Here is a 24112-nt window from a genome sequence, read left to right as displayed (position 1 = left end):
GGAATGCCTGGGGGTTAGAATATACCATCGGATCTGAGTTTTCATGATCTCATTGATTCTCATTACGAAAATTCGCAATCAACACTACTCCTAAAGTCAAAGATATTGCAGCCTTCTCATTGGCCCACAAGCTAGAAGCAGCAAGGGATCATGTGTACTGATTAAAAAAAAATCTTGAATATTCAAAATTAAGAATATATATCACTATATATATAGCTACTAGAGAGGGGTCATTGATCCAGGGAGTTAGGGCTGTTTCACACGAGCGAGTCCATTGCGGGAATCACGCTCCGTGTGTGAGTGTGATCCTCCGCTCTGGACTTGCAGGAGCGCACGGCATTATCATGATTTATAATGCTATGTGTCTCTGCATGGCCTTTTTTCCACAGAATCATAGTGACATAAAGCTGTCAGTATGATTCTGTAGAAATAAGGTCAAGCAGAGACACATAGCATTATAAATCATGATAATGCCATGCGCTCCTGCAAGTCCAGAGCAGAGGATCACACTCACACACGGAGCGTGATTCCCGCAATGGACTCGCTCGTGTGAAACAGCCCTTAGTCTGATTGCCTGATTGGAGTCGGGAAGGAATTTTTTATTCCCCTAAAGTGAGGAAAATTGGCTTCTACCTCACAGTTTTTTTTTGCCTTCCTTTGGATCAACTTGTAGGATAACAGGCCGAACTGGATGGACAAATGTCTTTTTTTCGGCCTTATGTTCTATGTTACTATATTCTAAATATTCGGAAATTCTCGAAGCGCCGATATTAAAAAATTTGCAATTCGAATATTCGGAATCAACCCTATCTACATGTATGTGCAGGGCTAGTACTGCCTTTTTGGCAAAGAAATGATGGCTTGATTGCTTGGGACTCTCCACCTCAGCTTGGCACAAGCCATCAGTTCTCTGAAAGGTGCAGGAGTCCACCACTTGGAAAGGGAGGGACTGCAGCACCAGCAACTTGTACAGGAGCACATTCACCTTCTACACGCATACTGTTGTCTCTTAACAATCGCTTTGGTGATCGATTGCTGATGGAATGAGTGATGAGGAGTGGGAGGAGGAGGAGCAGGAGCATCAGGACCAGCAGATGATGGGGAGAACAGACAGCTACCTTCGGCTGAGGTGGTGGAGCCTTGACTGCCTGAAACCAGGAGCGTGCCACTGTGTGATGCAGTGGTTGTTGCGGCAGACTGGACATACTAGACCACCACATCAGAGCCACGGTTCTCCCAGGCCAATTTAAGGCGACGCTGCATATGTTGACGCAGAGCCGTAGTGCCAACATTGGCACCTTGGCCATGCTTCACCTTCTGCCCACACATTCTACATATGGCCACATTCACCTCATGCAGCTTAACAAAAAATGCCACACCGCAGAGTAGGTGATTTTACCCCCAACACTACTCACTGACTAACTGCTACCGACGCTGCCTCCGTGAACCCCTGCACCACTACTTTGCGGGCAGGTAGGCTCACGCAAAGTGGATGGTCTACCCAGGGCACGTTTGACTACCGACCTCCCACTGCTGCTATCCTGCTGACTCCCGGCCATGCTAGCGACTTGCTGGCTCCACTACTGCCTCACGGGCAAGCTGCCACCCTCTTCTCCCGATGATGATGAAGCCCCTTCGTCACCCGGCTCCCAAGTGCAATCAGCTACATCATCATCATCGAGTACTGTCTGCACATCACTGATGTCCTCCTCAACCATCTCTGGGTCCGGAGCCTGACCGCTCTCAACACCAGCTACCATACCACTCTCCTCATCATTACTTGCCTGCCTATTGGAGGAAGCGGCAGATGTCTCCTCCAGATCTTGGCTGGGCAGTAGCTGCTGTCTGCCCTCTAGTAGCTCGTCCTCGCTGAAAAGTGGAGCCGAGACTACGGGATATAATACTTCTCGCGGTGAGGGAACTAAAATGACAGAGGAAGGTTCACGAAAGGTGGGGGCACAGGGCCTGGACCCGGGCCATGCCAACTAAGCGTCGTGTCAGAGGAATCCATCGACTCTTGCTGGGGGTGTCTGATGTCACTTGGGAAGAAGTGGATGACCAAGTCAACCATTCAAGAACCACTGGGTTGCTGGTCAAGAAACGACCGCTAGATGACACTGGGAGCTCAGGCCTCTCGCTGCGACCCCTGCTGCCACGCCCCCTTACACTGCTGCGACTTCTGCTTGCGCCAGAAACATTTAGACCTCTGCCACTTCCCTGTGCAGGGCCTGGCACTTCTCTGTCTGAAATACTGTTAGATCCAATAAATAAATAAAAAGGACATTAAAACACCCCATTTCAGCACACAACGGCTAATAAGCCCTTTTTTTTTACCACTAATACACGCCAAAAAGGGCTGTAATTTTCTCACTTCACCACACAACGGCAAATACTTTTTTGTGCCAATAATACACTTCACAAAAGGCTTTAGAACAGATAACTGCACCGCTGAGCGGCAAATATATTTTTTCTTTTTCCGCTAATACACACCACAAAAGGCTTTAGAACAGATAACTGCACCACCGAGCAGCAAATAAAGTTTTTCTTTTTCCGCTGATACACATCACAAAAGGCTTTACAACAGATAACTGCACCGCTGAGCGGCAAATACATTTTTTCTTTTTCCGTTAATACTAGGGTTGAGCAAACCTGAACTGTAAAGTTTGGGTTCGTACCGAACTTTAGGATTTTTGGACCCCGGACCCGAACCCAAACACTTCAGTAAAAGTTCGGGTTCGGTGTTCAGCGCTTTCTTGACACTTTTTGAAAGGCTGCAGAGCAGCCAATCAACAAGCGGTTAACTGTCTGACCTTAGAAGCCATCACAGCCATGCCTACTAATGGCATGGCTGTGATTGGCCAGTGTAGCATGTGACCCAGCCTCTATATAAGCTGGAGTCACATAGCGCTGCACGTCACTCTGCTGTGCTTAGTGTAGGGAGAGGATGCTGCTGGTGATTTCAGGGAGAGAATAGGAGAGACTCAAAATCTGAATCTAACTCAGCGATCTACATACATTGTCTTTTGTGGGTGCAGGCTACAATTTTTTTATCCTGCCTTGAGCCCAGTGACCGAAAAAAATTACTTTAATAAGTCAGTTAGGTGGGCGGCGGCCATTTTATGCAAGCTCAGTGCACCAGCACTGCATCTGAGCTTTTGGGACATTGAAAATCCATTTTTTTTGGGCAATATACAACATCTGGATTAGTCAGTGTGCAATTTAAGCTAGAAATACAGCCATCATTTTCTGGGGTTTTAAAAACACACTTTTTTGCCAAGAAACAGAATTTTCCTGATCTGCAAGTGTTAAATTCAAGTTTAATATATACAGCTTTCATATTCGTTACCAAAAAAACACTTTTTTGGCAATATACAAAATCTGGATTAGTCAGTGTGCAATTTAAGCTAGAAATACACCCATCTGGGGTTTCGAAAAACACACTTTTATGTCAAAAAACTGTATTTTCCTGATCTGCAAGTGGTTAAATTCAAGTTTAATATATACAGCTTTCATATTCTGTTACCAAAAAAACACATTTTTGGCAATATACAACATCTGGATTAGTCAGTGTGCAATTTAAGCTAGAAGTACAGCCATAATTTTTATGGGGTTTTTTGAAAACACACTTTTTAGCCAAAAACCACTATTTTCCTGATCTGAAAGTGGTTAAATTCAAGTTTAATATATACAGCTTTCATATTCTGTTAGCAAAGAAACACTTTTTTGGCAATATGCAACATTTGGATTAGTAAGTGTGCAATTTAAGCTAGAAATACACCCATCATTTTCTGTGGTTTTAAAAACACACTTTTTTGCCAAAAAACACTATTTTCAGGCCTTGCAGCATCAGCACGTGTGAAATTACAGGCTTATATACTGCTGTCACATTCAGTAGTTAAACAAACTCTCGTTTGGGCAAAAAAAAAATTGTTGGCAGCCTTTGATGCAGATGTCATTGTGAGATACACCCTTAATACATTTGGGTTAGATTCAGAGATTTGAAATACCGCCATTTGGTGCACCAATATTTAATTCAGGCCTACAGTGGTTTAGGCCATGTGAGATACACCCTTTACATACAAGGGTTTGATTCAGGCATTTGAAATTCAGCCATTTTGGGCAAAGAAATCTTCAATTCAGGACTACAGTGGGTCAGGCCGTGTGAGATACACCCTGTATATACAGGGCTTATATTCTTTTATTAATAAAACACTCTTTTTGGGGAAAAATATATAATATTTCAGGCCTTGCAGCATAAGCACGTTTGAAATTCCTGCTTTATATACTGCTGCCATATTGAGTTATTAAACAAACACCCGTTTGGGCAAAAAAAGTTTATTTGGCAGCCTTTGCTGCATATGTCATTGTGAGATACACCCTTAATACATTTGGGTTAGATTCAGAGATTTGAAATACCGCCATTTGGTGCACCAATATTTAATTCAGGCCTACAGTGGTTTAGGCCATGTGAGATACACCCTTTACATACAAGGGTTTGATTCAGGCATTTAAAATACAGCCATTTTGGCCAAATAAATCTTTAATTGAGGCCTACAGTGGTTGAGGCCGTGTGAGATACACCCTTTACATATAGGGGTTTGATTAAGGCATTTGAAATTCAGCTATTTTGGGCAAAGAAATCTTCAATTCAGGACTACAGTGGGTCAGGCCGTGTGAGATACACCCTGTATATACAGGGCTTATATTCTTTCATTAATAAAACACCCTTTTTGGGGCAAAATACACAATATTTCAGGCCTTGCAGCATAAGCACGTTTGAAATTCCTGGGTTATATACTGCTGCCATATTGAGTTATTAAACAAACACCCGTTTGGGCAAAAAAAGTTTATTTGGCAGCCTTTGCTGCATATGTCATTGTGAGATATACCCTTAATACATTTGGGTTAGATTCAGAGATTTGAAATACCATCATTTGGTGCACCAATATTAAATTCAGGCCTACTGTTGTTCAGGCCGTGTGAGATACACCTTTTACATACAGGGGTTTGATTCAGGCATTTAAAATACAGCCATTTTGGGCAAATAAATCTTCAATTCAGGCCTACAGTGGGTCAGGCCGTGTGAGATACACCCTTTACATACAGGGGTTTGATTCAGGCATTTGAAATACTGCCATTTTGGGCAAAGAAATCTTTAATTGAGGCCTAGTCTGTTTCAGGCCGTGTGACATACACCCTTTACATACTGTCGTTCTATTCTACCATTAATTAAACACCCATTTAGGGCAAGATCCTAAATTCGAAAAATATGAGGAGAGCATCAAATAAGGGACGTGGCCCATGTCATGGTGCTGCTGGTGGAGCTCCTGTTGCAGGGAGAGGTTGTGGTCGATCTGTGCCAGCTACACGCAAAAGTGAAACCCCTTCCTCACGTGCGAGTAGGCGACAGAACCTGCAGCGGTATTTGGTCGGGCCTAATGCGGCTCTACGAATGGTGAGGCCTGAACAAGTACAGGATATAGTAGATTGGGTTGCTGACAGTGGATCCAGTTCCTTCACATTGTCTCCCACCCAGTCTCCTGCTGAAAGACCACAGTTGTCACCTGCAGCCGATGTCCATCAGTCTTTCACCTCACCCCCTTGCAAATCAGTCAAGCAGTCTGAGCCCCAAGTCATGCAGCTGTCTCATCTGCTTTTGATGACTCTGTTAGCAGGGTTTGCCAGGGCCATCCACCTAGCCCTGCCCCAGAAGTGGAAGAGATTGAGTGCACCGATGCCCAACCACTTATTTTTCAAGATGAGTACATCGGAGGACCATCGCAGCACGTCTCAGGTAATGAAGAAACACAAGTGCCAACTGCTGGGGCTTTTAAAAGTGTGCAGACCGACAAGGAAGGCAGGGGGGAAGACTGGGTGGAAGATGATGTGGAGGACGATGAGGTCCTCGATCCCACATGGAATCAAGGTCATGCGAGTGACCTATGTAGTTCGGAGGAAGAGGCAGTGGTCTCACAGACACCAGCACAGCAGAAGAGGGAGCAGGGTTCAAAAGCGGAGCGGCCGTCCTCTAGACAGTACGCCTGCTACTGCCCAACGCAGCAAAGGACCGAGCACACCAAAGCCAGCTCCAAGGAGTTCCCTGGCGTAGCAGTTCTTCAGACAATGTGCTGACGACAAGACACGAGAGGTTTGCACGCTGTGCAATCAGAGCCTGAAACGAGGCATAAACGTTCTCAACCTCAGCACAACCTGCATGACCAGGCATTTAAGTGGAAAGCACGAGCTGCAGTGGAGTAGACACCTCAAAAACCAAGAAAGGTCTCTGGCTCCTCCTGCTTCCTCTTCTGCTGCAGTCTCGGTCTCTTCATCCACCTCTGAAGTGACAGTGCCACCTGCCACCCCGCAAACAGAGGATCTGCCAGCAACACCAACACCTGGGTCACCAAGTATCTCCACAATGTCCCACGGAAGCGTTCAGCTCTCCATCTCCCAAACGCTGGAGAGGAAGAGGAAGTACCCCCCTACTTACCCGCGATCCCTAGCCCTGAATGCCAGCATTTCTAAATTACTGGCCTTTGAAATGCTGTCATTCCATCTGGTTGAGACGGATAGTTTTAAAAGCCTTATGGTGGTGGCTGTCCCACAGTACGTCGTGACCAGCCGCCACTACTTTTCCAGGCGAGCCATCCCTTCCCTGCGTAACCAAGTAGGGGACAAAATCAGGTGTGCACTGCGCAACGTCATCTGTGGCAAGGTGCACCTGACTATGGATACGTGGACCAGTAAGCACGGTCAGGGACGTTATATCTCCATAACAGCACACTGGGTAAATGCAGTGGCGGCTGGGCCTGAGGCGGATAGCAGTTTGGCGCATGTGTAACATCCCAGAGTTATGTTACTAAACTCTTTTTCCTCGCTACTATTTGTTGGTAACATGTGCCTTGTCATCTAATGTGATTTTATGTAATATTCCTCACAAATGTGCATTTTCCAAGCCTGTTACATGTAATTTGCTGTAATTTCTATGTACACCAGCAGGTGGCAGCAATGTTTAGCAAGGCCTTAGTAACAGTTTAGTATATCTAGACTGGAATAGTACATTCCAGTTTAGCTCCCCTCTATGAGCAGAAGTGGGCTGGCCCATGTCTGGCCTCATGGGGAGGAAAGGAAGTTAGAGTTAGTGTGCCAGCCACCCCGGCTAGGGGAAGGCTGTGCTGGTAGGAGCTGCCAGTTCTAGGGATACCAAACCAGGATCTCGTCTCGGTTGAGACCAAAGATCTTCATCCCCAGTCTGAGCCTTCAGCCTCAACTGGTGACAAGCAAGCAGCACCTCCAGATCTCCAGGAAGAGCCATCCCCTGTGAGCTAACAGTGAGTACTATCCAGAGACCAGGAGAAGCCAAAGTCCTCCTCAGCTAGTCAGTCCCATACACAGCAGAAGATAGACAGAGCAGGAGACAGATTCCTGCCATATTCTCCAGGCACATGATAGATGCAGAAGAGATATTGATCTCTGCCATACGGATGGAGTAGAGTTAACACTCCTGTTTTCTGAGAATTCTGAGTTGTGTTATCTAATCTAAGCAAACACCTTCAATTGCTTTTCAATGGCTTTTGTCTCAAGATAACGCGATGAGTTAACAAATTTGAGTTAAGAACTGGAGTGCTAACCCTGCTCCATCTGTATATTGCCAATACCTGCTGGGACCCAAGACTATTGCTGTAATTCATATGGATTAATGCTGCCTCCAGTAAAGACAAGTTGAATTATATTTCAAGTCTGGATCTCATTCATTACTACCAAGTTCCTCAATTACTCCTACTAGCAACACACTCATTTATTGCAAGTGAGCCAGGATCCAGGAGTCCAGCCGTACCCAGGTAGGAGACACCGTTGACCCTATACCTACTACTACACAGAGACATTACCCCACTCTGGCATTCCTAACCTGGTACGTGAGTTGCAACACCTTAAAGGGCCCTAAGACTGTACCCTGTGCACGCTGCAATTGGCGTCACGAACAAAACTCTTAACTATCATTTACATCTGACCCAGTCAGTGCATATTATTGCGCCAGTGTGCATAACCCCAATCCGGCTTACTGCATATTTTGGCATCACTGGAACAGGATCGAGCTGTGTGCCAACAGGATCGAGCTGTGTGCCAACAGGATCGAGCTGTGTGCCAACAGAACCGAATTGTGTGCCAACAGCACCGGATCCAATTGTGTGCCTAACCAGATCAAATTGTATGTTTCACAGTACTGCAAGATCTGAAGATTGTGCAAAAAACCCTGAAAATTGACTTTATTGCTTTGTTGCTGTGCCAGAAAGCGCTAAAAGTGCGCTCCAGCACTCAAAGGGTTAATTCGCAATATTCGCAAAATGGCGCTTCTTCTTCTTCATGCCCAGAAGCGGGAAAACACAGGAACGCCCTCTCAAGAGAGCGAAGATGCCGAATACGCCCCCCCTAGAAGCGGGAAATCTAAAGCCTGCCCACCAAGAACTTTGCAATGCGAGCCAAGGGAGTGCAGACTCCTCCCTCTGGGCTCCACCCTTATTTCCTGCACTCTTCATGACAGAGGAAGCAAGGAAGATGGCGCTCCCTTTACCAAAATGGGACCAGATGGCGATACAGGGAGAACTCGTCTAAGGGCCCACTGTGCCTGAGATCCGGGTTTCCCAGCTCATGAGGAGAGGTGGCCCCTGTGCATTTAAAGTGTCCTCAGAGCCAGCGCTTGCCACAAGCAAAGACGGGACAGCCGCTGCTAACTTACCTGCGAAGGCCTCTGTTACCGTTCCAGCTCCCGCGGAAGAAGATGTGACTCCAGTCAAGTCCTCGGAGGCTGTGGATCCCTCCGCTTCTACTGCTGCCAGCATCAAAGACATGGCGTTCCACAAGATGACCGTCAACGCTGAACCTGCTCCCGCGGAGGACGCCGCCGACAGTCGCCCAGCCTATGGACCAGCCTGCACCGCAGACGGCGATTGGACGCCGCGATGACCACCAGGAGGCACCGGAACAGGCCGCCCGGCCGTGACATCAGGTAGGAGCAGCCACGCTCCCTGAGGCCCAGGCCCAGTCCATACCTGCCCCTGCACCGCTTCCCACGGGTCCCAAAACCTCCAACAGGCCTAGGCCTGCTCCGTCAAGGACACCTACTGGTGCGGCGGAGGCAGCTGCTGTTTCCACTCCGCCGCCCAGTTCCACCACTACAAAACCGGGATGCCAAAACCCCGAGGTCCAATGGGAGATCACCGCTTATGCCCAGACGACGTGGGAATACAAGTCCGCCATAGAGGAATGGGTAAAGCAGGTGGTAGATGACCCCCAGCCAGGAGACCCCAAACTTGCCAGACGGACAGGGACAGTCCTATGGTTCTCCGTTGAAAGGGGAGTGGGATTCCTGCAAGATAGCCACTCCGGGTCAGAAATCTTTGTGGGCCGCCGCTCAGTTAAGCGACATTACCTGCCGCAGTCCCGTCACAACCTGTACGCAGGGGATCAGGTGGAGTACACCCCTATGCGTTCTGTGCAAGGACCCTTCGCTGCCGGTGTAACCCTGCTAGCTAAGCCATTAACCCCTGCAGTCACCCCAGAGACCTGGCAGGAAGACCCAGGCTCTGCAGGGAAAGTGAGATGCCTTCAAGAAACCCCAGATGGCAGACTGCGATTCAGAGAGCAACCCCAGCCAGAACCTGCACCTCTTATTCCTGACCTGGCTGCACCACCAATCACTACTGGTGGGCCAGATAAACAATTCTGTTTTGACATTTAACCTTAGGGTGCAACCCTATGTACTGCCCTGGAAGCAGCCTCAGGCACCTTCTGTTTGCCTACCAGAGCCCCTTCAGCCGGAGGTTTTGAGCCCCTCTACACTGGCTAGGGATCCCGGCTTGCAGCATGTCACAGCTGCTTTCACCAGGCTGTCTGCACAGCCAACACCAAAAGCCACCACCAGAGGTCAGTGGCGTACTACTACTGCTGCAACCATGAGCTACCAGAGGCGAGAGCGCCCCCTGATGCACTTCAGTAACTCCAGCAGCGAGGAGGACATGGATGTCCTTCTCTAAATGCATCCTCTCCAACAAATAAGGACATTTGGGAGCCACGTCGTGGACTATTCCTGACGGGTGAGGACCCGTTGGCATTGTGTGTTTTAACGTTTTCTCTTTCAGGTTGCCCTAGTTTGTCCTCACCCTGATGGTCATGCATGGTAAGGACTCCCCCCATCATCATTTAACCCCTCATGTCCAAGTTCATTGTTTTATCCCCTTTCTCGGGTTACTTGATAGCCTTATGGAACTATGGTTCTAAATATTCTGCTTTTAGATATTTTATACCTCCTTGGATTACAATTAACTTTTAAAAGTTTCCAGAGGATTCTACTACTTCAAGCACTTCAAGTCAAAGGACTCAAGTTATTTTGCTCTTTGTGATTTCATACTATGTGATATTTTTGCACTAGTTGTACCAGTTACCTGTTATGCAACGTTCAAGATAACATGCCCATTGTGTGTATTCTTTTTCAGGTGCCGCAATGTGATCTTCCTGCACTTATTGTGATGATTGCACTTACCATTGCACTTAACCAAAAATGTAGCAACTTACTCTTGTATGCCTTATTTGACAGCTCTTATTCTCTCCTTCCTTTATACGGACTGCCTTTATGCGGACGCTTAAAACTAATGGACTACTCTTAGTGCACAGGTGGGACCAAGTGGTAAGTCCCGGCAGGTCCAGTAACTACACTGGTAACCCTGCTGCTTCGGGAATCGTTAGAAGTCATAGACCGCTCCTTCCCGCTTGTTATATGTTCAGGATTGTTCCCATCCTGAGGTGTCTTACTTCCAGGAGTTTCATGGGATTATACTATACCCTCCTACTGTGACATTGCCAGAAGAGCATAGAGATGATAAATACCTCCCCTTCTGAGCCTTTTGCCTAAGGTATGGTATCTCAAGCCTTAGAGCCACAATTTAGCTACCCCTTAGTCACCATAGTGATCATACTATAAGCCAAATTTCTCAGGCTTTGGTGCAGGAAAGGGAATACAGGATAAAGCCACCCTTTCATTTGCGGGCATTTCATTACACAATGGCGGGACTACAGAGTAAAGACAGCCTCATGCTTTCTTTGGTGTTTGATGGCCATAATAACACTTCAAAGTCAGTCAGTAATGTTTGCTTTGTGCAGTATTAGGTTCACTGGTTATACCAAGAGAAGGAAACTGTGTGTTGGACACCTTACTCTAGCGGGCAGGAACCTGGGGATAGCCGTTTCATGTTTGTCTATGTATGTCATATGTGTAAAACATGCAGCACTTTGTACTTATTGGGTACCCCAGAGTTGATTCCTCTCCCTCCTAAGCATAAGCCGAGGGCGGCTTAACTCGAAGTAAGGGGGAATGTAACATCCAAGAGTCATGTTACTAAACTCTTTTTCCCCGCTACTATTTGTTGGTAACATGTGCCTTGTCATCTAATGTGATTTTATGTAATATTCCTCACAAATGTGCAGTTTCCAAGCCTGTTACATGTAATTTGCTGTAATTTCTATGTACACCAGCAGGTGGCAGCAATGTTTAGCAAGGCCTTAGTAACAGTTTAGTGTATCTAGACTGGAATAGTACATTCCAGTTTAGCTCCCCTCTATGAGCAGAAGTGGGCTGGCCCATGTCCTGCCTGATGGGGAGGAAAGGAAGTTAGAGTTAGTGTGCCAGCCACCCCGGCTAGGGGAAGGCTGTGCTGGTAGGAGCTCCCAGTTCTAGGGATCCCAAACCAAAGATCTTCATCCCCAGTCTGAGCCTTCAGCCTCAACTGGTGACAAGCAAGCAGCACCTCCAGATCTCCAGGAAGAGCCATCCCCTGTGAGCTAACAGTGAGTACTATCCAGAGACCAGGAGAAGCCAAAGTCTTCCTCAGCTAGTCAGTCCCATACACAGCAGAAGATAGACAGAGCAGAAGAAATATTCCTGCCATATTCTCCAGGTACATGATAGATGCAGAAGAGATATTGATCCCTGCCATACATTGCCAATACCTGCTGGGACCTAAGACTATTGCTGTAACTCATATGGATTAATGCTGCCTCCAGTAAAGACAAGTTGAATTATATTTCAAGTCTGGATCTCATTCATTACTACCAAGTTCCTCAATTACTCCTACTAGCAACACACTCATTTATTGCAAGTGAGCCAGGATCCAGGAGTCCAGTCGTACCCAGGTAGGAGACACCGTTGACACTATACCTACTACTACACAGAGACATTACCCCACTCTGGCATAACCTGGTACGTGAGTTGCAACACCTTAAAGGGCCCTGAGACTGTACCCTGCGCACGCTGCAATTGGCGTCACAAACAAAACTCTTAACTATCATTTACACCTGACCCAGTCAGTGCATATTATTGCGCCAGTGTGCGTAACCCCAACCGGCTTACTGCACATGTCCTTCCACCACCGAGAATTGCAGGGCGCTTCAGTTTGCCTCCTGTTGCTTCCTCCCCCTACTCTGCTTCCTTATCCTCTACCAGCTCCTCATCCGGTCAGCGTAAGGCCCCTTTCACACGGGCGAGTATTCCCCGCGGATGTGATGCGTGAATTGAACGCATTGCACCCACACTGAATCCTGACCCATTCATTTCTATGGGGCTGTGTACATGAGCGGTGATTTTCACGCATCACTTGTGCGTTGCGTGAAAATCGCAGCATGTTCTATATTCTGCGTTTTTCACGCAACGCAGGCCCCATAGAAGTGAATGGGGCTGCGTGAAAATCGCAAGCATCCGCAAGCAAGTGCGGATGCGGTGCGATTTTCACGCACGGTTGCTAGGAGACGATCGGGATGGGGACCTGATCATTATTATTTTCCCTTATAACATGGTTATAAGGGAAAATAATAGCATTCTGCATACAAAATGCATAGTAAAATAGCGCTGGAGGCGTTAAATTTTTTTTAAAATAATTAAACTCACCTTAATCCACTTGCTCGCGCAGCCCGGCTGTCTCCTTCTTTGCTGATTGCAGGAAAAGGACCTGTGGTGATGTCACTCCGGTCATCACATGGTCCATCATATGATCTTTTACCATGGTGATGGATCATGTGATGACCGGAGTGACGTCACCACAGGTCCTTTTCCTGCAATCAGCAAAGAAGGAGACAGAAGAGAAGCTGGGCTGCGCGAGCAAGTGGATTAAAGTGAGTTTAATTTTATTTATTTATTTTTTTAACCCCTCCAGCGCTATTTTACTATGCATTCTCTATTCAGAATGCTATTATTTTCCCTTATAACCATGTTATAAGGGAAAATAATACAATCTACAGAACACCGATCCCAAGCCCGAACTTCTGTGAAGAAGTTCAGGTTTGGGTACCAAACATGCACGATTTTTCTCACGCGAGTGCAAAACGCATTACAATGTTTTGCACTCGCGCGGAAAAATCGTGCATGTTCCCGCAAAGCACCCGCACTTTTTCCCGCAACGCCCGTGTGAAACCAGCCTAACACCTTCACCACCAACTTCAGCACAGCCAGGGGTAAACAACAGCAGGCAGTTTTAAAACGTACCTGTTTGGGGGACAAACCGTACACTGTGCAGGAGCTGTGGACGGGCCCTGAACAACAGACCGATGAGTGGTTTGTGCCAGTCAGCCTCAAGCCCGGCCTGGTGGTGTGCGATAATGGGCGAAATCTTGTAGCAGCTCTGGGACTAGCCGGTTTGACGCACATCCCTTGCCTGGCGCATGTGCTGAATTTGGTGGTGTAGAGATTCCTTAACCCTTTCACGACTGCAATCTGTATATATACGTGATAGCTGCACATGCCCCGTGCAGCTACCACGTATATACACGTTCTGGCAGCTCTTTAATCCAAGCGCTGCAAAGCGCTTGGATTTAAGCTTCTGCCCCTGCCCTGCTGCTGTCACGGACAGCATACAGTGCGGTAATGCCGGCAAGGGGCCAATCAGAGTGGCCCCTTGCCGGCAATCGATCCGATTGGTTAGTCTGTGCAGACTAACCAATCGGATCGCGGCAGTGAAAAAATGCCGGTTTCAGGCTCTGATCTGCGCTCTGCAGATCAGAGCCTGAAATCGGTAATGTGTCCTGAAGCCCCCGATCTGTGCCCCCGATCCTTGTTCATGTCCTGCCCCGATCTGTGCCCCCTCCTTGTTCTTGTCCTGCCCCCGATGCGGTCCGCCCCCTCCTGCACCGATCTGTGCCCCCTTCTTGTCCATCATCTTATCCTGCCCCCCCAAAGCGGTCCGCCCCCTCCTGCCCCGATCTGTAAGTAAAATGCTGCCCCCCCTCCCCCGTTTCCAGCGCTGCCCCCTGCACCCGATGCGGTCCCCCTTGTGTGTGTGATGGCGGCGGCTCCATTCCTGAGCCGCCGCCATCAGCAGCGTGTGTCAGCTCTATGCTGACACTGCTGTAACCCCAGAGATGCCGCAGTAGCGGCATCCATGGGGGTAATAGAGGGAGAGGGCCCCCTCTCTCTCAACCATCAGGGCTGCTGCGATCGCAGCGCCCGATGGTTGCCATGGCAACCGGACGCTTTGCAAAGGCGTCCGGTTGCCATGGTATAGGCGTCCAGTGCTGCCACCTACAGGCATCTGATTGTATTATACTTTGCAATGCAAGAGCATTGCAAAGTATAGTACAACCATCAGCCCCACTGGATCTTCAAGATCCAAGAGGGAACTGATAAAAAAAAATGTGAAAATAATAAAAGTAAAAATAAATAAATATGTAAAAAATAAATTTCCTTTTCCTATAAAAAAAACAAAAAAAACAAACAGAAAACCACACATATTAGGTGTCACCGCGTCCGTAACGACCATCTCTATAAATATATCACATCATCAACCCCGTCCAATAAACACCATAAAAAATAAAAAATAAAAAGCCATTTTTGTCACCTTACATCACAAAAAGTGCAACACCAAGCGATCAAAAAAGGCGAATATACCCCAAAATAGTACCAATCAAACCGTTACCTCATCCCGCAAAAAATGAGCCCATATTTAAGACAATCGCCCAAAAAATAAATAAGCTATGGCTCTCAGACTATGGAGACACTAAAACATCATTTTTTTGGTTTCAGAAATGCTATTATTGTGTAAAACTTAAATAAATAAGAAAAAGTATACATATTGGGTATTGCCACATCCGTAACGATCTGCTTTATAAAACTGTCACATGACCTAACCCCTCAGATGAACGCTGTAAAAAAAAAAAAAAAAACTGTTCCAAAACAGCCAATTTTTTGGCCACCTTGTCCCATAAAGTGTAATAATGAATGATCAAAAAATCCTATGTACCCAAAAATGGTACCAATAAAACCTCAACTCTTTCTGCAAAAAATGAGCCCCTGCACAAGACGATCGGTAGAAAAATAAAAAACATATGGCGTTCAGAAAACCAATCCAGCAAAATCTGCCTTCCAAAAACCATGCGGCGCTCCTTCCCTTCTGCGCCCTGCCGTGCGCCCTTACATCAGTTTACGACCACATGTGGGGTGTTTCTGTAAACCGCAGAATCAGAGTAATAAATATTGAGTTTTGTTTGGCTGTTAACCCTTAATGTGTTAAAGAAAAAAATTTAATAAAATAGAAAATCTGCTAAAAAAGTGAAATTTAGAAATTTCATCTCCATTTTCCTTTAATTCTTGTGGAACACCTAAAGGGTTAATAATGTTTGTAAAATTGGTTTTGAATACCTTGAGGGGTGTAGTTTCTACAATGGGGTCATTTATGGGGTTATCCACTATGTAGGCCCCACAAAGTGACTTCAGACCTGAACTAGTCCTTAAAAAGTGGGTTTTGGAAATTTTCTTAAAAATTTTAAGAATTGCTTCTAAACTTCTAAGCCTTCTAACGTCCTAAAAAAATAAAATATCATTTCCAAAATGATGCCAACATAAAGTAAACATATGGGGAATGTTATGTAATAAATATTTTATGAGGTATCACTTTCTGTTTTAGAAGCAGAGAAATTGAAATTTAGAAAATTGCTAATTTTTAAATTTTTTTGGTAAATTTGGGATTTTTTTTAAAAAAAAGGAGATATATATTGACTCAAATTTATGACTGTCATGAAGTACAATGTGTCACGAGAAAACAATCTCAGAATGGCGTGGATAAGTAAAAGTGTTCCAAAGCTATTACCACATAAAGTGACGCATGTCAGATTTGTAAATTTTGACCTGGACACTGGGGCATCAATGACCTTTGGTCATGAAAGGGTTAAAAATGATCCTATGTCAGAGCTGCTGCATAAAGTGCGGGTCGTCTGTGCGCGCTTTTGGCGTTCTCACCCTGCTGCTGCTCGTCTGTCAGCGCTGCAGCATAACTTCGGCCTCCCCGCTCACCGCCTCATATGCGTCGTGCCCACAAGGTGGAACTCCACCTTGAAAATGATGGTCAGACTGTGCGAGCAGCGATAGTGGAGTTTCAGCTGCAGCACGCATGGGTGAGTCGTTTGGCGGAACAGTACCACTTCACCACCAATGACTGGGCCTCCATGCGAGACCTGTGTTCCTTGTTGCGCTGTTTCGAGTACTCCACCAACATGGCCAGTGCCGATAACGCCGTTCTCATCGTTACTATCACACTTCTATGCCTCCTTGAAAAAACGCTCCTGGCGATGATGGAAGAGGATGTGGCACAGGAGGAGGAGGAAGAGGGATCATTTCGTAGGGTTTCCGGCCAGTCATTTCCAAGTGAATCAGGGGGTGGGATCCTGCACCCATAAACGCCAGGTACACAATTGTCCAGCCAGGGCACAGTTCTGGAGGATGACGAGGTGGAGAATGAGAAGGAGGAGATGGAGGAGGAGGAACCATGTTCACAGAAGGCTGGCACTCAGACAAGCTCATGGCCATCACTGGTGCGTGGATGGGGAGATACAGAGGACACAGATGATACACCTCCCACAGAGGACAGCTTTTAGTTGCCTTTGAGCAGCCTGGCACACATGAGCGATTACATGCTACAGTGTCTCCTCAACGACCGCCGAGTTGCCCACATTCTAACTTGTGCTGATTACTGGGTGGCCACGCTGCTGGATCCCTGTTACAAGGACAACGTACTGTCCTTAATTCCCTCACTGGAGCGTGATCGTAAGATGCGCGAGTACAACTGCACGCTGGTAGACTCGCTGCTGGTGGCATTCCCACCTGACAGCGGGGGCACAGTGGAAGCACAAGGCGAAGCCAGAGGACGATGGAGAGGTCGCCAATGCAGCTGGGGCACCGCCGGCACCTCAGAAGGCAGGTTAGCATGGAAAAGCTTTGTCAGCACGCCACAACAACCAGCACCACCAGCTGATATGGAACGTCTTAGCAGGAGGCAGCATTTTACCAAAATGGTGGAGCAGTATATGTGCACACGCCCACACGTACTGAATGACGGGTCTGCCCCCTTCAACTTCTGAGCTTGCCCTTTACACCTTGGAGGTGCTGGCCTGCCTAGCAGCCAGTGTATTATCTGAACCTGTGTTTAACATGGCAGGGGGCGTCATCACAGACAAGCACAGCCGCCTGTCCACAGCCAATGTGGACAAGCTGACGTTCATTAAAATGAACCAGGCATGGATCTCTCAGGACTTGTCCGTACCTTGTGCAGAATAGACATGTATACCGGTACTAACCAGTCATTGTTATACTGCAGCGCAATTGCTCATTCTTGTATTTTGGAAATTTCAGACTCTTTTAGAGTGCAACCTAATAAAAAAAATATATATTTAAGCCAAAAACCTGTGTTGGCTACCTCGTCCTCCTCCACCGCCACTTCCACCTACACCGCTACGTCCATTACCTCCTCACACTCCTATTACATAAGGAACTCCACATCATAAATCCAATTTTTTTTTTTTATTTGTACATATTTTATTTTATATCATTTCACTACTTTGTCAGTTACATTTTCTGGTGAAATTCAGCAATTATTGGGTGTATAGTACCACTGCTATACTAAGTACTCAGGTTCACCAAAAAAAATTGTCATTTACTTTTTACGGCTGAAATTCACAAATTTTTGGGTGTGATGTACCACTGCTATACCTAGTAGGCCGAAAAAAAAATATTGTAATTTACATTTTAGGGTGAAATTCACCAATTTTTGGGTGTGATGTACCACTGCTATACCTAGTAGGCCGGTAAAAAAATTAAATAAAATTTGTCATTTACAAAATTCACTAATTTTTGGGTGTATAGTACCACGGCTATACCTAGTAGGCCGGTTAAAAAAATAAATAATTGTCTGTTACATTTTATAGTGAAATTCACCAATTTTTAGGTGTGATGTACCACTACTATACCTAGTAGGCCAGTTAAAAAAAAAAAAATGTCAGTTACATTTTTAGTTGAAATTCAACAATTTTTGGGTGTCAAGTACCACTGCTATACCTAGTAGACAGTTTAAAAAATATATATTTGTCAGTTACATTTTCTGGTGAAATTCACCCATTTTTGGGTGTGATGTACCACTGCTATACGGAGTAGACAGTTAAAAAAAAAAAATTGTTTTTTATATTTTTGGGTGAAATTCACAAATTTTGGGGTGTAATATACCCCTCCTCTAACCAAGTTGACAGCTTAATACATTTCAATAATTTTTATTTTACATTTTAGGGTGACAATAAACAATTGTTTTCTGTCATAGACCCCTGCTCTACCAAGTAGACAGGTTAATAAATTTCTGTAATTTTTCTGTTATATTCTTGGGTTGACATTATACAATTTTAGACGTGAATAAACCCCTGCTCTGCATAGGTGACAGGGAATAAAATTTCTGAAATGCTTCTTTAATTGATGCGGGCCACCTCCTTTGATTCAATGCTTAGACTTAAACAAGTTGTTCCACATTTGCACTTCAATAATTTGTTCCACATTTCCGCTATACTCTTTTGGATAACATTTGCGCCTCAATAGCTTTTCCCTATTTTATGTTATTTTAAGTCATTTCCCTATCCACATTTGTTTGCAGAGCACCTGCCATGCTCTTAACCACATTTTGACGACATTTGCAGCCCTCTAGCCCTTTCCATTACATTTTTACAGCCATTTTAGTGCTCAAAAGTTCGGGTCCCCATTGACTTCAATGGGGTTCGGGGTCAAGTTCGGGTCCCGAACTCAAACTTTTTTCCTAAGTTCGGCCGAACCCGTCGAACCCGAACATCCAGGTGTCTGCTCAACTCTAGTTAATACACATCACAAAAGGCTTGAGAACAGATTTTTCCGCTAATGCACGCCACAAAAGGCTTTACAACAGATAACTGCACCACTGAGCGGCAAATGTATTTTACTTTTGCCACTAATACACGCCAAAAAAGGGCTGTAATACTGTATTAGCACTTCGCCACACAGCGGCTAATAAGCCCTTTTTTCCCACTAATACAAGCTAAAAAATGCTTTAGAAATATTCTTGCACAGAATACAAAAATAATATGAAAGAGACCAAATTAAAGGCGACAGAACCAATCAGTACTTAAAAATACCCTTATAATACATGAGGCTAGTTTGCATTTCTATATATTTTCTCCCAACAATGTACCTCAATGAATTAAAGGGGTTGTCTCACTTCAGCAAATGGCAATTATCAAGTAGACACATTTAAGTCAAGACACTTCCTAAAGTATTGTGATTGCTCATATTGCCTCCTTTTCTGGCTTGATTCGTTTTTCAGTCGCATTATACACTGATTGTCTCCAGGTGTTTCGGTCACAGCTGCAGTTCAGCAGCGGTGGCCATGATTGCACACTATAGGAAAAAGAGGCAGCCCCTCTGGTTCCTGGGAATGTGGGAGCTTGCATAGGTACGCAGGCTCAGCACCCGTCTGGTCACCTAGTATCTGGACTGCATTGGTGACTGCAACCCTGGAAGCGAACAGTGTATAATACAATGGAAAAATGAATCAAGCCAGCAAAGGAGGCAATATGGACAATCACAATACATTAGTAAGTGCATTGTACTAAGTTTATAATTAAAAGAAAAAAAAGGGGGAGCTACATTATGCTCACCTTGTAACATTTTGCAATTCAGGCTCAAAGCTGAAAGAACATGTAGTAGTGTAAGGAAAATTTGCCGCAGCCATGTATGAAGTGGGACATCATCAATGATGATCGCCGGATAATATATCAGGGGTAGAGGAATTTTGATGTTTTATGGCCTGAGGAAAAGGTGATGTCCACATTAAAACGCGTTGTGATGTGTCCTTTCTTTAATAAATGTGGGATCTTGGAATATCAGCAGCGCTGGTTCTTTTTCTGTACCCCTGTTGTATTAACTTTGTCACACTTACTCGTGTATTGTGATTGTCCATATTGCCTCCTTTGCTGGCTTGATTCATTTTTGTCATCACATTATACACTATTCATATCCAGGGGTTATGAGTACCCGTCAATCCAGCAGTGGTGGCCGTGCATGCACACTATAGGAAAAGGTGCTGGCCTGTCTGGTGGCTAGGAACGCCGGAGTGTGCATAGGCCAGCGCTTTATCCTATATTGTTCAAGAATGCTAACCATGGATCGTAGACTGGTCATAACCCCTGGATACGAGTAGTGTATAATGTGATGAAAAAATGAATCAAGCCAGCAAAGGAGGCAATATGGACAATCACAATACATTAATAAGTGCCTTGTATTAAATTTGTCTACATTATAAATGACATTTGCTGAAGTGACACAACCCCTTTAAGCCACATAGCCAAAAGGTTTTGTGCTTCCACACAACAAATACAGTAACTAACAGCAATAATACAATTAGCCAGTAGTAACACACCCATTTACAGTGCAATGCACTTAACAGTGCAGTCATTTCACAGTGTGTTTCTCACTGTCCCAGTTGATATATTGGTGGCCTGTGCCCTCCGTCGTCACACTCTCCAAGGAAGCATGGTCACTGCTCCATTTACCTATCTCCTTCTTTTCCAGCAGCCCTGAACCTCTGGTCTTTGTCTACTCCCTTGTAAAGATTTGGCTACCAAGGAAATCTGTGCTTTCTGCCTAGCAGTTTGCAGCTTATTCTCGCCATCTAAACCTCTTCCCTCTGTCCCAATGTGCATTTCTTATATACAGTATATATTGTATAGTTATTGAGGTGTCAGTCTTACATTAGTCAAACCCATCAAATAAGTAGAATGACCACTACAATGACAACAGTGCCAACCTTACCCCTTTAACGTATAATGCCATACATGTATGGCATTGTGCACAAGGACTTGTATGGAGCAGGCTTCTGAACTAAGCTCACATCATACATCAGACATCCGGCCGCAATGACCTGGTAATGACATTGAAACCGGTCATTTAACCTCTCAGATGCCACAATAGCCATAGAGCATAGCATTTGAGGAGCTAAACAGAGGGAGCCCTTGCAGTGAAATTGGTTACTATGATAGCCTGGGATCTGCTGAAGGTTTCCAGGTCTGTCATGGTAATCTGCCTGCAAAGCAGTGCACTACGCACAGCTCAGTAGGCAGAGCGGCAGTATCCAATTCACCATAATAGTTCTCTATTATAGTGTATGGGACAAGCAATCAAACTATCCCAGGTTTCCCAGTTTTACATATAAAAATATATATATACTATAAAAAAAAAATAAACGTAATAGTTATCACTGCATACGAAAATGTCTGAACTATTGAATTATTTTTCTTGTGCAGTCCACGCTGTAACAGAATAAACAATAAAAGCACATGATTTGCCATTTTTCGTCACCTTGTCACCCCCAAAAAATGTAATAAAAGTGATCAAAAAGTTATATGTACCCCAACAATGGTTCCAATAAAAACTACAGTTCATCCCGCAAAAAAAAACACAAGCCTTTATATAGCTCTGTAGACAGAAATATAAATAAATGTTATGGCTATCAGAAAATGACAATGCAAAAAAAATTTGATTTTTTCCAAAGGTCTTTATCTTTTAAAAGTAATAAAAGAAAAGAAAATCTTTCAAATTTGGTATCGCCGCAATTATATTGACCCTCAGAATAAGAACGTCATTTTTAGTGCACACTGAACTTCGTAGTAGCTAAACCCAAAAAACTTGCAGAATTGTATTTTTTTTTTTCAGTTTTAGCCCACAAATATATTTTTCCTGTTTTCCAATGCAAGGAATGGTAAATTAAATGGTGCCATTAAAATTGCATCTTGTCCCACAAAAAATATGTGGACGTAAAATATTAAAAGTTGTGGTTATTGGAATATGGGAGGAAAAATCTAAAAATGCAAACACAAAAATAGGCCCAGTCCTTAAGGGCTCTTCTTTCTAAAAGTGGGTGCAGTTCATTTCAACCCTCTTACAGGCTTGTAAGAGATCCTCCTGGAACCCAACGCTAGATGCACTTGCTACAGCAGACCCTTTCTTGGCTACAACCTGGGTCTGAGTAACGACATAAATTGCATTTGGGATAATTTTTTAAGATCTGACATGAGAAATCTCACTTGCCTTAATGCCCAAATGGTTAGTCTGCCTTGACATCATGGATTGGAATAGTTGGGAATGTGTAACTAGTCTGATTGCTTATTTGTGAGTCTGGTAAAGTAATAATGGGACACTTATTTGTTAGATCGCCAACCCTTTCTTTGTCTCTCTACTGCCACTCTACATAGTGGCATGCACATCAATCACAATCTTAAAGGGACAGGCATACAGTATGTCAGCAGTTGATGATCACGTATGTCCTAAGTTTGACCTGCTCAGAGCTGCTGCACCTTGCCTATCTAACAAGATTCTTTTTATCCTGTCCATTTGTGACGGTGTTTGCTTTCTATGTTGAATTTGACCTGAGCTGTATCCTGACCCTTTGAGTGCTGCCTACTTTGACCTTCATATTATGTTGCTTGAACTCTGCCAGGCCTTACCTTGGATTGGCACAACCATGCTTCTGTTTATTAATTCTAGTAACTCACCTTGGAAAAACCATGTGCAGACTATTTGTGGCTGCTATTGGAGACTACTTTAGGTCACAAAACCTTGAGATTCTCCCCCATGAGGAGCATTTTGACTCCTTTGGTTTAGCCATAAATCCCCTCCATGGTCCTGTGTACCCCCCAAAATAGGTGTGTTTATGGCCCTATAGATTTTCTATTGGCTTTCCTTAAAACTGGAATTTGATATGGAGTCCTAAGAAACACCAACGATGGAGCTTAACTTTAAAGTGTTTGTTTAGTTTAGAAAACTCATTGTCAGTTAGCCTATTAGTGGAAATCCTTTTCTGCATTGCACACACAACCCATTGATTTGAATCAGTACTGTGTAATGCTTAATTTCCCCTGTGGTGGTGCTGCAGGAATTATTACCAGTTTTACCCAGACATTATATCTAATTTCTGGACGTCCCATCAGGGGGAGCCTCTAATCAGTAGGGATTGTACAAAGCAGAGAACCCATTAATATATACCAACAGTAATTTGAAAGCAATGCAGTTCCATTGGATATTATTAGTACAAGTCATTCAGACTAAAATACAGATTTTGATTGCCGAAGACAGGATCCTGTGAGAACAGATACAACTTTCGACCCAAGTAACAAACACACAAGTGCAGAACAGCTGAGAGAGAGATGTTCTGATATCTGATGAAGCCACTACGGGGCAGCAATCCTAATTACCATCACACTGCACAATATTAATATAGTCTGTTTGATTCAAACAGCCTTTTGTATTTCAGAGAGTGCTGTCCTGTTGAATGATAATGATGAGGCCCGAGGCAGTGTACCTGAGAGGTGTTACTTCACGCATAGACTCCACGGGCTCATTCTAGACATTTGTAAAACATTCCCAGAATCAAAGAAATTCTCCTTGCATGAAAAGTAAAACACAAAGTGTGATTTATTTCCAAATGAAGAAGATCTTATCTATTTCGCATTGATTTATTGTCACTCACTGATTATTTACATTGACACTGATGGCTGGAGGAACCCAGAAAAGAAGCTGACTTGTAGAACATGTGCTACTCACTATGTAAAAGCAATATTACTCTTGGGGGGGCGAAGCCAGCGCCTGGTGGAGATGGCTGTGTGAGGCTGCAGCTCCGTACAACAACTCGCCCTATCAGCTTGTAATTTCAGTCTGCATGATCAAAAATGGTCAAGATTGGTGGACCTAAAGCTGGGGAACTGCAGGACATCAAAAAGCCACAGTAAGTAGCGG

This window comes from Bufo bufo, chromosome 6 (assembly GCF_905171765.1).
Source record: "Bufo bufo chromosome 6, aBufBuf1.1, whole genome shotgun sequence".
Taxonomy (NCBI): Eukaryota; Metazoa; Chordata; class Amphibia; order Anura; family Bufonidae; genus Bufo; species Bufo bufo.
The sequence above is the reverse complement of the archived record's forward strand: the minus strand, read 5'-3'. Positions refer to the sequence as shown.